The sequence below is a fragment of the Staurois parvus genome, unplaced genomic scaffold (assembly GCF_062004578.1).
Source record: "Staurois parvus isolate SC_StPar_1 unplaced genomic scaffold, SC_StPar_1.0 ptg000132l, whole genome shotgun sequence".
NCBI classification, from domain to species: domain Eukaryota; kingdom Metazoa; phylum Chordata; class Amphibia; order Anura; family Ranidae; genus Staurois; species Staurois parvus.
In genome coordinates this window covers 7756696-7771808 of record NW_028317928.1, presented here as the reverse complement: position 1 = coordinate 7771808, position 15113 = coordinate 7756696, and the positions used below count along the sequence as shown (strand labels likewise).

Sequence of the window (15113 nt, the reverse complement as noted above, 5' to 3'; positions counted from 1 at the left end):
TCAGGGATGCAACCAGCGTATGATGCTGAGTCCCTGCCTAACAAATTTTTGCCAAATAAGGCTTGGCTTGTCCATTGTAGGAAGAGATTTTGTGTAGGAAAAAGAAGCTGTTAGTTTTGTGTTCAGTCAGAAAAGTGAGGACTTGCTGCATGCAACATCTCGCAGAGAAAGAGTTGAAGATTCTCCCATTGACCATCGAAACAGAGGGAGATCAAAGCACCCTTCTGCTCTAAAACTTGATCTGCTAACCCTAGGCATTTATTTGGCAAGTACTTATTTAACTAAACTTCTTTCTGTTATCTGTTTGCTGTGCTCTGTATATTTATATATATATATATATATATATATATATATATATATATATATATATATATATATATATATATATATACTGTTGTGTTCAAAATGATAGCAGTGTGTTGAAAAAAGTGAATAAAGCTCAAAATCCTTCTAATAGCTTTTATTTCCATACACACAAATGCATTGGGAACACTACACATTCTATTCCAAATCAAAACATGAAGAAAAATATATCAAATTTGTGTTGTTCCTCTAAAAAAATTGACGAAAAGTGAATATTAGGCTGTTCAAAAAAATAGCAGTGTTTGTATTCTTCTTTACAAACTCAAACATTCACTATATAAACTGAAAAATGTTTGAAGATTTTGCTTTCCTTTGAATCACTTAATGAATATTTAGTTGTATAAGCACTGTTTCTGAGAACTGCTGTACATCTGTGTTGCATGGAGTCAACCAACTTCTGGCACCTGTGAACAGGTATTCCAGCCCAGGATGATTGGACTACATTCCACAGTTCTCTATTTCTTGGTTTTGCCTCAGAAACTGCATTTTTGATGTCACCCCACAAATTTTCTATTGGATTAAGATCCGGGGATTGGGCTGGCCACTCCATAACGTCAATCTTGTTGGTCTGGAACCAAGATGTTGCACGTTTACTGGTGTGTTTGGGGTCGTTGTCTTGTTGGAACACCCATTTCAAGGGAATTTCCTCTTCAGCATAAGGCAGCATGACCTCTTCAAGTATTCTGATGTATTCAAACTGATCCATGATCCCTGGTATGCGATAAATAGGCCCAACACCGTAGTATGAGAAACATCCCCATATCATGATGCTTGCGCAACCATGCTTCACTGTCTTCAAAGTGCACTGTGGCTTGAATTCAGTGTTTGGGGGTCGTCTGACAAACTGTCTCCGGCCACTAGACCCAAAGAACAATCTTACTTTCATCAGTCCACAAAATGTTGCGCCATTTCTCTTTAGGCCAGTCAATGTGCTCTTTGGCAAATTGTAACCTCTTCAGCACGTCTTTTTTTCTTCAGTGGGACTTTGCGGGGGCTTCTTGCAGATAGCTTGGCTTCACATAGGCGTCTTCTAATTGTAACAGTACTCACAGGTAACTTTAGACCTTCTTTGATCTTCCTGGAGCTGATTGTTGGCTGAGTCCTTGCCATTTTGGCTATTCTTTTATCCATTCCAATGGTAGTTTTTCACTTTCTTCCACGTCTTTCAGGTTTTGGTTGCCATTTTAAAGCATTTGCGATCATTTTAGCTGAGCAGCCTATCATTTTCTGCACTTCTTTATATGTTTTCCCCTCTCCAATCAACTTTTTAATCAAGGTACGCTGTTCTTCTGAACAATGTCTGGAACGACCCATTTTCCTCAGAATTTCAGAGAGAAATGCACTGTAACCAGCATGTACAACATTTGCTGCCTTCCTTCCTTAAATAAGGGCAATCATTGTCACCTGTTTTTCAAAGAATGAATGACCTCACTAATAGAACTCCACACTGCTATTATTTTGAACATGCCCCTTTCAATTAGTGATTCAATTACACCGAATCAGCAGCATGCATGTCATGACTGTTGGGTCTGTTGGATTTCTATTACTCTACTACACCTGCTAGTAAATTATTTGCTACCAAAAACAGTGATTGATCAGGTTAGTGATGTCTGATTGCTATTATTTTGAACACAACTGTATATTGGTTACATCTTCTTTCTGTAAATATTTTTACTGCACCCTTTCGACCTTTTGGTAATAAATCTTAATTTCTAAAAGTGTTGAACTGTTTCTATAGCTCCTGAATGTAACTTACGAGTCCCTGCCACTGAAGAACGCTACTATGAGTATTAACCCTCTGTTTAACCGGTCTGTAGAGATAGCTGGATACTGACGGTTAACCAATCATCCTAGTGTATTGCTGAGTTTCCTCTTTCTCTGTATAAAAAGGAGGTGGTGGCAGTGTGAAGGGTTAATTGCGTAATTAACCTGACCCAGTAACAATCGCATTCAGGCTGCCGGTACGTCGACCGTGGTCCAATTAGCGGGAACATCGGTGTGCAGGGTGCAGCTGGGTGTGGCATTGTTACGCACGCGACAGCATGGTTTTAGATTGGCTAGTCCTTTGGTCATGAGTTTGGTGAGAAGGGCTGGGGTCTGATGCCTCACCGTCACAGTAAGGGTTGCTTACAGTTCTTAACCCAGTGTTTCTCAACCTTTTTTCAGTCAAGGCACCCTTTAAAATGATGGACAGTCCCAAGGCACCCTTTAAAATAATGGACAGCCCTGAGGCACCCTTTAAAATAATGGACAGTCCTGAGGCACCCTTTAAAATTATGGACAGTCTCAAGGCACCCTTTAAAATTATGGACAGTCCTGAGGCACTCCATTCTAAAATGTAAAAAACGATTCTAATAGTTTTATATAACGCAGCAACATCCACACATGTTGGACACCCAACAAAAGAGGTGATTTATTCTTCCAAAGCAAGTACACAAGTACACGTTTGCACACTGGTACTGACTAGTATTCCAATGTTTCTCTTCCTTAGTTTTTCTCCATCTCTGAGCTAATGTGACCCCAGCACTGATAGAGAGGGGAAGGGGAGGGTCAAACTAGGATGCTGTGCAGGCAGCTGACATCCTCCTTATCAACTGATGATGTTATTGGTTGTTAGGACACTGCTGGCTAGAAGGTCGTAATGGTGCACAGTGAAAACCTGTGGCTTTGTGTAACTAAGAGGCAGGCTTGTTCCACCCCCTGGCTTGTATACAAGTTTTGGGTAATTTTTAGACATTTTGCCAAGGCACCCCTGAAGAAACCTCAAGGCATCCCAGGGTGCCTGGGCACCCTGGTTGAGAAAGACTGTTTTAATCCATTTGCATTTATACAGAGGCACGAATCCTTCAGGCAGAATAGATAAGAGTTACCACAGGTAGGAGAGCACGTAGGTCACCGGAGAGTTGCCTTGACAAAGGCCTTTAAGTGGAGCTGATAAGTCCAGTGGTGATGAAGTCAGGTTCTCAATCTCTTCACCCAGCCAGCCCAAAGGGATGAGGAAGTGTAGTAGGTGGATTCTACCTACTGTATGGCTAGGAGACCTTTAAAATATTTATTATTAAAACCAGGGGTGATGTTGGAATCTCCCACAATTGGAGTCATCTGGGAAGGATGGGGGAAGATTGCAGCTACGCGGTAATCCTGAGAAACCACACGTTTGGACTGTGGAGCCTATTGTCAGATGTGATTTCAGGTCTCTTGTATGACAAGACAAGACATGACCCGTGGAAGGCGATTAATAGGAAGACTGAAACAGTCCTGTTCAATTTGTACCCATTGTTTGGTAATGGAATGGTGGCACAAATCAGAATAGCCTTTCCTGACAAAGAGTTTTGCAAGGGTGAGCAAGGAAATGGCATATATGAGGGGTTTGTGGTCTTAGATAAATTGTAGCAAAGGAGAGTGAATATGGGTTAAAAAAAAAAAAAGGATTGAGGGATGAAGATGGGAACCAATTGAATCAGATATAGTATTTGTGGCAGGGTGGTCATTTTATCCCCCAAACCATGGGAATGTTAATTTTTGCCAATGGTGGCAATCCTTTCATATGTTGGTCGGGAGAGGGGAAAGATAGCGTCAAACAGTTTGCTTGGGTCAGAAGTGATCCAAATACAAAGGGACTTCCTCTTCAGTAGCTTAGAATTGTGAAGAAGGCAGACTGATCAGTAGAGGATTAGAGACTGTAGTCAGGGGTAATAGGGAGGGAAAGGGAAGTAGTAGGAAGATCTGGCGATATGGGGGACAGAGCATGTGGAAAGAAAAGACAGGCTAGTCCAGCTGCCTAGAATTTCAAGTAGAAAGTCTCCCACACAAGATGTATAGAGAAAAAGTTCCTGTATGAGGATAGGTGCCTGAGACGGATGATAAAATGCACATGTGGACCAATAGAAGCCGCTTGCGAGGTAATGACTAAGAAAAAAAAATGAAGTAAATCAAGGGATAGCCAGGTAGGAATAGATGGTGGGATGATGTAGTAGAGGGTATAAGGTTCTGAGCCAACTATAACAATTGTGTAAGAATTATGAAAAACCCATGAAAACCTTGCAAACATTAAGCCACAAGAGTGTATGCAAAAGGCCAGGGCCACCTTCCTTCCACACCAGACAGCAGTGGAATGTGGGTCAAAATAAAGGTAGTCATCACTCCAATGAGGGTATCCCCATCATCTAGGGGGCTACCAGCCATTATGGTAGGGAAGGAGCCAGCAAAGGTAACCCGCAAAAATGAGTTAAAGCAATATGAGATCATTGTATCTTGGTGGTTGTAGCTCTTAATCAATAAAACAGTTGCTCCTGCAGGTTAAGAGGTGTCAACTGGACACAATTTTTAAAATATTATAAGGCTGGACCGTAGCACAGTAAATCAGACCAACGTGTATCTAACACAGAGGTGGGGTAGAGACTTGACTGCCAAATAGTGTTCTTCTGGTGTATGCTGTAGGGGTTTAACAGGCCACACATGTTGGGCTTCAATGCCATCTAACAGTGAAATTGTCTCATCTAGTTTCTTTGAGAAGAGTCCCATCACATTGGTTAGGCCTTGTTTCAAGATAATTTGAACTGTGAGACAGATGCAGCAGGATGGTGAGGGTTCCTTGGCAGGATGCAGCAGGATGGTGACTTGGCTTGTGTGAAAAAGCTTAAGGGTGCCGTATGAATCCTTTTAGAGCACATCATGACACTCTTAGGCATAGATTCTGGTGTTCCGGTACTATAGGTAGAGCAAATAAAAGGTCACATATGGTTGAGCAATGGCCATCCTCTGGCGATGCTGACTGGTTAGGCTTTGTTGGCAATTGCTTGAGGGAATACGTGATACTTGGTGCTTTTATCTAAAGCCCGCTCTTCTCTCCCTTTGAGGCTTAGGTGGCAGACTCTGCATGAGAGAGCATTTTGCCAGTTTGGCATTTGGATGACATCTACCTCCAAGAAAGGATTAGCTTGCTATCGCTTCTCATCTACAGGTGAGTGTGTTATTTGGTTCAGGAAAGTTTTGTCTTTGTTGCACAGGTGTAAGATTACTGTTAGGGTCCTAGGAGTCTTACTGGTGGATTAGTGGAAGGGGTAGTGTTACAGGCAAGGCTAGGTATATAGTTACAGGAAGGGCTACAAGGAGGATTGGAGTTACAGAGATGGTGATTTGAGGGTTACTCTAATAGGGAGGATCAGTGTTGGGATTTTCATGGACATTTTTGTTAGGGTAACAGAATGGCTTAGGAAAGGATCAGGAATGTCAGTATGGGTTCCACTTTCAAGTTGTCTGCTGCTAATCATCATTGGGAACTGAAGCAAGGCAAAGTAAAACCCTAGGAAAATCAGGAGCATTACGGCTAATGGTGTGAAATGTTGACCATCCATGGTATTGGAATGGTGTCTAAGTGGTTAACACTCTTGTCTTGACATCCTGTGTCACATTCAACAGCCAAGAACCATTAAGACTTTGGTTACACATCGCTGGTGACCAAGCAAATTTTTAGGAGCACAATCTTAAAAGGTCCAAACACTTAAATGAGATGGGTTCACAGTAGGAGATAATTAGCTGAAGATTATTTCAAATGTGCCAAAGACAGTTGTGTTAACCGTAATGTGAAATACTACCATGGCTCTTGATTCAATTACAGGCTCCACTGTAGGAGGATTGGACATTGGCAAACAAAAAAAAGTATACCAGCCCAGGATAACCCCATCCTCTCCCAGAATGCCTCCGTTTTTTTAGCAAATCAGTACCAACAGCATAATCGTAAACACAGAGAAGTGGAACCTATATGCCTTAAAGGACTCCAAGAAATTTATTTTTTTGGTAGGTACAAAAATCCTGTTTTGGAGGAAGTGGATGTGGGAAATCATATACTATCAGAACATCCAGCACCAGTCCAAATGAGGGGTGTGCAACAGCAAACAAAAGCTAACAGGATCACAAAAAAGCACTGGTGACTGTCTGCAGCTCAAAGAGCCTCATGAAGGACTGTTTTGCTTAAATCAGTTAGTGTAAATCCTAGATGGATGGCACCAATTATTTTCAATTGGAAGTTAATTAAAATCCTGAACGAGGACCCCAATAATTTTGCTTTTATCTATTCAGCTGTTTATCTTCATTCTTTATGCATTAACCACTTCCAGTCTGGACACTTTTACCCCCTTCCTGGCCAGGGCAATTTTTAGCTTTTAGCGCTATCACAGTTTGAATGACAATTGCGTGGTCATGCAACACTGTACCCATATGAATTTTTTACCATTTTTTTGAGACAGATAAAACTTTATTTTGGTGGTATTTATTCACCGCTGGGATTTTTATTTTTTTTGCTATGTAAATTAAAATGTCCAAAAATTTTGAAAAAAAAGTGTTTTTCTTAAAAATAAGCCAAATTAGTTTATAACCAAAAATTATAATTTTAAACATTTTTTTTTACATTTTTATTTTTTTTTTAATATTATTATTTATTTTATTATTTTTATTTTTACATACTGTCTCCCTAGCAGTACAGTGTCCTTTTGGGGGGTGATGATTTTTTTTTTTTTTTACACTGATTGCTTTTATCCCCATATAGGATGTAAAAGCAATCATTTCTCTTTCTCTCTGTCTGCATTCTTACAGCCATTGAGAACTACTGAGTGAGTTGTGATTGGTCACAGCTTGTCACATGGTACAAGGCTGTTGTGAATAGCCTTGTACCATGTGATCTCTGTGATCATTCGAAGATTACACACGTAGTAAGCAATGTTGTCAGAAGTGACATCTTGCTTACTACTTTGCATGTGATCACTGATTGGCCAATCAGTGATCACATGATCGGGACCTCGTACAGAGGTCCCGTCCGACGATCGGTGTTTTACTGTGTCCGGAGGATACAGCGGCACCGGATTGTGGTGCTGCGCGCTCCCGGGGAGCGCGCACAAGCAGGGTGCAGGGAGGCCGTTTATAAACGGCCACCCGACCCTGCAGTGCCACCATCCGGCCGTTTATATACAACGGCCGGTCGGGAAGTGGTTAAGCAAGGAAATGGCCCAGTAGTATATGACTTCTTTTACTGAAGAAGGACGCTGTGTATATAAACTATTTACAGTTACAGGAACAATACAAGACATACAGCGTGTTAAATATCCATGCATGCATATATGCACACATGCTAGCTATCCTTTCCTAGCGAATGAACATTGACAAGGATCTCTATGCAAATAGAAACCATTACAAGTCACTAAGCTTTTGTTATAGCTGGTTCACATTTTCCTAACAAACAGGACTCCGGGCATTCAAACAATTGCAGGAAAATGGATTCTGGATCTCTCTCACCTGTAGTTCATCTTCTAGTTGTAGTTCATCTCCGGTGCATTAGTAACGTGTTGCACCCTTAACATGGGTGTAACATGTTACAAAAGGTGAACTTATCCTTAAGTTTTAATTATTCCCAACACTCGCCTCCAACCAAACATTAATTCACTATGGATAAAACCCTGTTCCAAATTTCCACCACTGAGAGGGCATTTCGGTCCTTTAGTCAAGAGTTCTTGAGAAACAAATCTGGTTTTTCAATGCATCACAAATCATGTTTTCCATAGATCTTGTGGTCTTCCATCAATTTCTTCATCATGAAGTCAATTTGTTTGGTCTTCTCATGGATCTACCTCATATGTATCCGTAGCACCCTCCTAGTTCAGAGTAGGCTGCTAGGTAAATTTAGTTAGGGGTTGATTACCTAGGGCTGTTTAGTGTCTCACAGGCTGCTGTTCTGCTATCCCCTTCTCTTATCTTATAGAGACTTCTAGAAGTATAGTGGAAAAGAGAGCTGGACAGGCAGCCTGAATATTAATGGTACTTCAGCCGTACCTGGTGGGGATGGAGTGCCAGAAGGTTGAGGGACAGACCATAAAGATTTTAAGGCCTGGCAGTCCGAGTGCAGAGTTCCTGGGTCCAGTCCTTCAGGAGGAGACCCCCTGTGCAGGGGCTTTGCCCCTGGGGCAGAGGAAGCTAGAGGCGCCTTTGAAGACCTCAAGATCCCAGCTGGGCTCAGCTGGGGGGTCTGCCAAAGAGACACTGAGCAGAGACAGAAGGGAGTTGGTGTGAGGAAGCCAAACCATTCTGGGATTGAATGAGTAATAGATCCTGCTATACAGATGAGCAGTGACTGTGGGATGGTTTGACCTGGAGGATTAGTGCAGGACAGTTAAGAGTTGTACAAGATAGTTCAAGAGAGTACAGTTCAGCCAGGGAACAATCCAATGCAATGCAATACAGCCTGTATTTTTGTACAGAGCAGCCAGAAGCCTCAAGTTGTGTAGCTCTACAGTTCTGGGGTATCCCATGTTCCCCATCCCTATCCATATCCAGAAAATGGATGGAATTCTGAATTTGGTGAAAGGCCTAAACTACCTTAAGCATGAAGGTAAATCTGGGCCTCAGTACCACCTTGTCCATATGGCAGAACCAGAAAAGTTTCTCTGCAGGGGAAGGTCACCAGCTCAGGCACTTGCCTCAAAAAGGTAATAACTATATTTGAACAATGATGTCACCAACATCCGGTGTTCCCAGCCAGCAGCTGAATGGGGCCAGGATGGAGTCATCTATTGCTATGACACTTCTATTGCTATGCAGAGGCCACAGGCAGATCAGATATAGAAACTGCAGGGGAAGACATAGGAGTGCGCTTGTGGCCTCTCTTTTTAGACTCTGGAAATAAATGAGTGATTAGATCCTAATTTCACTTACAACTGCAGTAAACATCTCCTGCTAGAGGGTAGAAGCTGGCCATGCTTGATGGAGCTAGGGAAGACTCCAAAGATGGGATAGCAACGGAGGCCATGATTCCAGGCTGCAGATGTTGGCCACATTAGTGGACACCTCAGACAGCAAGACTGTTACCCCTGTATCTAGAATCAGACATGTTTCCAACACATGGTGGTAGGCACTATAAAGCTTAGAGTACAAGGCAAGACCTTAGGTACTCATAAAGTTCAACCACTGGTGGTTGGTGAGGGACAGAGGGCTGCAGTCATTGTAGGGGAAGGGTATAGCAGAATATCAGCCTGTGAGACACTAAACAGCCCTAGGTAATCAACCCCTAACTAAATTTACCCAGCAGCCTACTCCAAACTAGGAGAGTGCTACAGATACATCAGAGGTAGATCCATGAGAAGACCAAAAATCCAGGAATGGATCAAAGATCGTTGTCTCACGTGGCTCTTTGCAATGCAGGACCAGCAGCAGGGAGATGCTTCCTCTGTGCTAAATGGTGGGAAAAATAGAACGAAGCACACTGACATGACACCTGCCCCCCCAGTGGATGATGTCAGAACTTGGTTTCTCAGTGTAACCCCTTCCTTTGTAAGAACTGGTGCCCAGAGATCTGAACAGATGAGTTAGCTCTCAGTGCTCAGCCCAATCGGCCTAAACAGAGACTGAGTAGTCAGAGACGGGGCAAGCACTATGACAACACCAGTGGCTCTGGACCTGGAAAGCATTGCAAGGCTTATTTGTTACCAGAACGGGCTCTGGAAATCTGAACCCAATGCCCAAAGGTCAGTTCCAGGCTATCCCCGCAACATCCTGTCCAGCTGGGTCCAGTTCTAGAACTCCAAAAGCCAAGCTGAATGTAGGCCACACCAGACAATAAAAATCATAGGAGGCAGTATAAACTGAAGGTTTAAAAGGAAAAACAGACATATTGAATATTAAAGGATAAGTGCATTTTCAGACAAATTAGACTTACCCTTTTTGCTCCTTTAAGTTTTCATTTACGTAGTTAGTCTGGCTGAAAAATGATAAAAGTCCATCCAGTTCAACCATTAAAAAAAAAAGTTATAATCCTACACCCACAGTTGATCCAGAGGAAGGCAAAAAAAAACCCCCAGCAAAGCATGATCCAATTTGCTCCTGCAGGGGAAAAAAATTCCTTCCTGATCCCCTGAGAGGCAATCGGATATTCCCTGCATCAACTTTATCCATAAATGTTGACCCAACTGAACCCATCCACCCATCTCCAGAGAGGCATACTTACCTGGATCCGAGGGTCACGGCCTCTGAGGATTATTTACATCCCACACCACAATTATTCTGTCTCCTGGCAATGCCTGAACCGTGGCGCCCCATAAATGGGGCTTGTCTACCTCCACCCTCTGGCTGGGAGGTGAGCCCCATAGACCTCCATCAAGCTATGCATGTATATCTGGGGGGGGGGGGTTGGGTTTGGTTAGGTCAGCATAAAGAGGCAAACAGGACACGTCTTTATTAAAACGGAACTAAACTGTTAAAAAAAAAAACTGTTACATTCCTTGCATGCCGGGAATGCTGTCACATGTGCTTGTGCTCTCAACCAAATTGTCAAATCATCCAATGGCTGATGTCGTAACTGATCACGTGTGCAGAACCATGGCAACTTCAGATCCAACAGAGACCAAGATGGCAGCTTTCTTGGCTGAAAAGGAGAGGAGGGTTTAGTTCTGCTTTATGTGTGAACAGGTCACATAGTAAGTAATTGTTTTCTGAGTGTCCTTGCGGAGATCAGCATTTTTCTAGTACAGAAACCCCCCATCTCCATACAAGAGCGAATGACAGGTCTGTGTTCTATTACTAGAGATAAGAGTGATGTCATGCGACCTCCCAGAATCCTCCTCACCTCTCCGGTCAGGTCTGTGTTTTATTAATAGAGATGAGAGTGATGTCATGCGACCTCCCAGAATCCTCCTCACCTCTCCGGTCAGGTCTGTGTTTTATTAATAGAGATGAGAGTGATGCCATGTGACTTCCCAGAATCCTCCTTACCTCTCCGGTCAGGTCTGTGTTTTATTAATAGAGATGAGAGTGATGTCATGTGACCTCCCAGAATCCTCCTCACCTCTCCGGTCAGGTCTATGTTTTATTATTAGAGATGAGAGTGATGTCATGTGACTTCCCAGAATCCTCCTCACCTCTCCGGTCAGGTCTGTGTTTTATTAATAGAGATTAGAGTGATGTCATGTGACCTCTCAGAATCCTCCTCACCTCTCCGGTCAGGTCTGTGTTTTATTACTAGAGATGATGATGTCATGTTACCTCCCAGAATCCTCCTCACCTCTCCGGTCAGCTCTGTTTTATTAATAGTGATAAGAGTGATGTCATGTGACCTCCCAGAATCCTCCTCACCTCTCAGGTCAGATCTGTGTTTTATTAATAGAGATGAGAGTGATGTCATGTGACCTCCCAGAATCCTCCTCACCTCTCCGGTCAGGTCTGTGCTTTATTACTAGAGATGATGATGTCATGTTACCTCCCAGAATCCTCCTCACCTCTCCGGTCAGCTCTGTTTTATTAATAGTGATAAGAGTGATGTCATGTGACCTCCCAGAATCCTCACCTCTCAGGTCAGGTCTGTGTTTTATTAATAGAGATGAGAGTGATGTCATGTGACCTCCCAGAATCCTCCTCACCTCTCCGGTCAGGTCTGTGCTTTATTACTAGAGATGATGATGTCATGTGACCTCCCAGAATCCTCCTCACCTCTCAGAGACCAAGATGGCAGCTTCCTTGGCTGAAAAGGAGAGGAGGGTTTAGTTCCCAGGACAGGTGCACTTCTAAAGTATAACTAAAGGCAAAATGTTTTTTTTTAGTGTTTGACAGAGTGGAGAGGGATTAGACCCCCTGTCAGTTTTTATTGCTGTCTGGGCCCCCATTAGGGAGACCCCCCTCTCTATTTGTCCTGTTTACCATCATCATTGAAAATGAAAGTAAAAGTAAATCCTAAATTTTGTGTTGTCCCCAGAACAGTAACAGAGAGGAAATCTTCCAATAGGGACACTAGTTCTGGTGACCTGGGGGGGGGGGGGGGGCAAGGAATTCCCTTCATTTGCAGGGATTTCCTCCCACTTACTCGTTTGGCTATGGGACAGGACATGAAGGGAAATCTCCCCAATGGGACACAGATGGTGAAACATAAACTGGCAGGGGTTTAAACCCTCCCTTACTCTATCTGAAATGAAAAAAAAAAGGATGGGATTTTTTTGTACTCACTGTAAAATCCCTTTCTCTCAGTTCATTGACAGATACAGCAGCTTCTTCTTTAACCTGCTTTGTTAAAGAAGAAGCCGCTGTGTCCGTCAATGAACCTAAGAGAAAAAAGTTTCATCTATAGTTCTAATATAAATGACTATATAAATGAACTCTATATAACTATATAAGACTTTTCTAGAGCCTCCCTCATCTTCTGGAACTCTCTACCCCAATCTATTCGACTATTGCCTACTCTGCCCACTTTTAGGCGATGTCTGAAAACCTATCTCTTCAGGGAAGCCTAGTAATGGAATCTTCTATTTCTCCTATCAATTCATCCCCCACAGTTATTACCTTTTGTACCACCAGCCCCTCCCTCTTAGATTGTAAGCTCCAAGGAGCAGGACCCTCCTAAAACTCTTGTATTGTCTCCCTTTATATAGTAAAGCACTGAGTACACTGTTGGCACCATATATCCTGTATAATAATATAACATAAAATGGGCAGCACAGTGGCTAAGTGGTTAGCGCTTCCACCTGGCAGCACTGGGGTTTGCATGTTCTCCCTGTGCTTGCGTGGGTTTCCTCCGGGTACTCTGGTTTCCTCTCACACTCCAAAGACATGCTGGTAGGTGTATTGGCTCCTGTCTAAATTGGCCCTAGTATGTGTATGTATGAATGTGAGTTAGGGACCTTAGATTGTACGCCCCTTGAGGGTTAGGGACTGATGTGAATGTACAATATATATATAAAAGCGCTGCGTACATTGACGGCGATATATAAGTATCTGAAATAAATAAATAAAATGCTATAGCATCCAGCCAGAAGGCGCTGTGGGCTCTTGGTTCTGCACTATTGATATGTTATGAAGGTTTTCCTCTAAGGCCCCTTTCACACAGGCGTTCCGTATGTCCGTTTTTCATCTGTCCACTTACGGATGAAACACGGACACCCATGTATTTCTATGGACTAGCGGATGTAAACGGATGATCATCTGTGTACATCTGTTAATGTCTGCATCCGTTTTTTTTGAACGGAAGAAAACCCTATTTTTCTTCTGTTAAAAAAAATGGAACAGACAAAAAACGGAAGTAAACAGACAAAAAATGGACAAAAAAGAGATGTAAACGGATGAAAAACTGATGTAAATGGACAAAAATGGATGTAAACGGATGAAAAACTGATGTAAATGGACAAAAATGGATGTAAACGGATGAACAACAGAATTAAACGGATGTAAACGGAAAAAATGGATGTAAACAAACGAAATCGGATGTAAACAGATGTAAAAAAATGAATGGAAAACAAAAGTAAAGTGATGGAAAATGGAAGTAAACGGACAAAAATGTATGTAAATGGACAAAAACGGATGTACACTGACAAAAACAGATGAAAAACGGATGTAAACAGATAAAAAATGGATGGAAAACGAATGTACACCAATGAAAAATGGATGTAAACGGATGAAAAACCGATGTAAATGGATAAAAATGGATTTGAACGGAATTAAAACGGATGTAAATGGACAAAAAAAGGTGTAAACGGACAAAATTGGATGTAGACAGATGAAAACAGATGGAAATGAATGTAAATTGATGAAAAACGGATGTAAACAGACGAAAACCTATGTAAAAAGATTTTTAAAAAATGGATGAAAAACTGATGTAAATCTATGAAAAATGGATGTAAACATACAAAAACTGGTGTAAATGGACAAAAATGGATGTAAACGAATGAACAGTGGATTAAAATTGATAAAAGCGGATGTAAACGGATGAAAAAAACAGATGGAAAATTAATGTAAACAGATGAAAAAATGGATGAAAAACTGATGTAAATGGACAAAAATGGATGTAAACGGAATTAAAAACAAATGTAAATGGACAAAAATGGATGTAAACGGACCAAATTGGATGTAAACAGATGAAAATAGATGTAAATGGATGAAAAAAGAATGTAAATTTATGAAAAACGGATGTAAACAGATGAAAACAGATGTAAACAGATTTTAAAAAATGGATGAAAAACTGATGTAAATCGATGAAAAAGGATGTAAACGGATGAAAAACTGATGTAAATGGACAAAAATGGATGTAAGCAGATGAACAGTGGATTAAAACAGATAAAAACGGATGAAAAAAATGGATGGAAAATGAATGTAAACTGATGAAAAACAGATGTAAATAGATGAAAAAATGGATTAAAAACTGATGTAAACGGATGAAAAACTGATGTAAATGGACAAAAAAGGTAGAAAGATGAAAAACAGATTAAAACGGATATAAACTGACAAAAACTACTGTAAACTGCTGAAATCAGATGTAAACAGATGAAAATGGATGTAAACTGATGACAAAACGGATGGAAAATCAATATAAACTGATTAAAAACGGATGTAAACAGACAAAAAACTGATGTAAATGGACAAAAATGGATGTAAACGGATGAAATGCAGATTAAAACGGATATAAACTGATAAAAATGACTGTGAACAGATGAAATTGGATGTAAACAGATGAAAAAAAAGATGGAAAATGAATGTAAACTGATGAAAAAGGATGTAAACGGCTTAAAATTGATGTAAACGGATAAAAACCGGATGAAAAAATGGATGTGAACTGATCTGTTTTTTTCTTGGAAAATGTGACTGAACTGATGACAAAAACATAACGCCCGTGTGAAAGGGGCCTAAAGCTAAACTACAACCAAGAGAGACATATTCAGTTATCTCTCTAGCGCAAGCTGGTTACACAGAGCGCTCTCTCTGGTTGCTATAGTGACAGTCCAGAGCAA

General features: G+C 41.4%; 2 protein-coding genes across 2 annotated transcripts in view; both read left to right on the top strand.

The window, feature by feature from the left end:
• The window catches only part of LOC149466273 (uncharacterized), a 198461-nt gene that overhangs the window by 13925 nt on the left and 169423 nt on the right, over positions 1 to 15113 (top strand). The gene's annotated exons all lie outside the window — the stretch shown is intronic.
• Positions 1 to 15113, top strand: part of LOC149466277 (uncharacterized) — a 34826-nt gene that overhangs the window by 8780 nt on the left and 10933 nt on the right. The gene's annotated exons all lie outside the window — the stretch shown is intronic.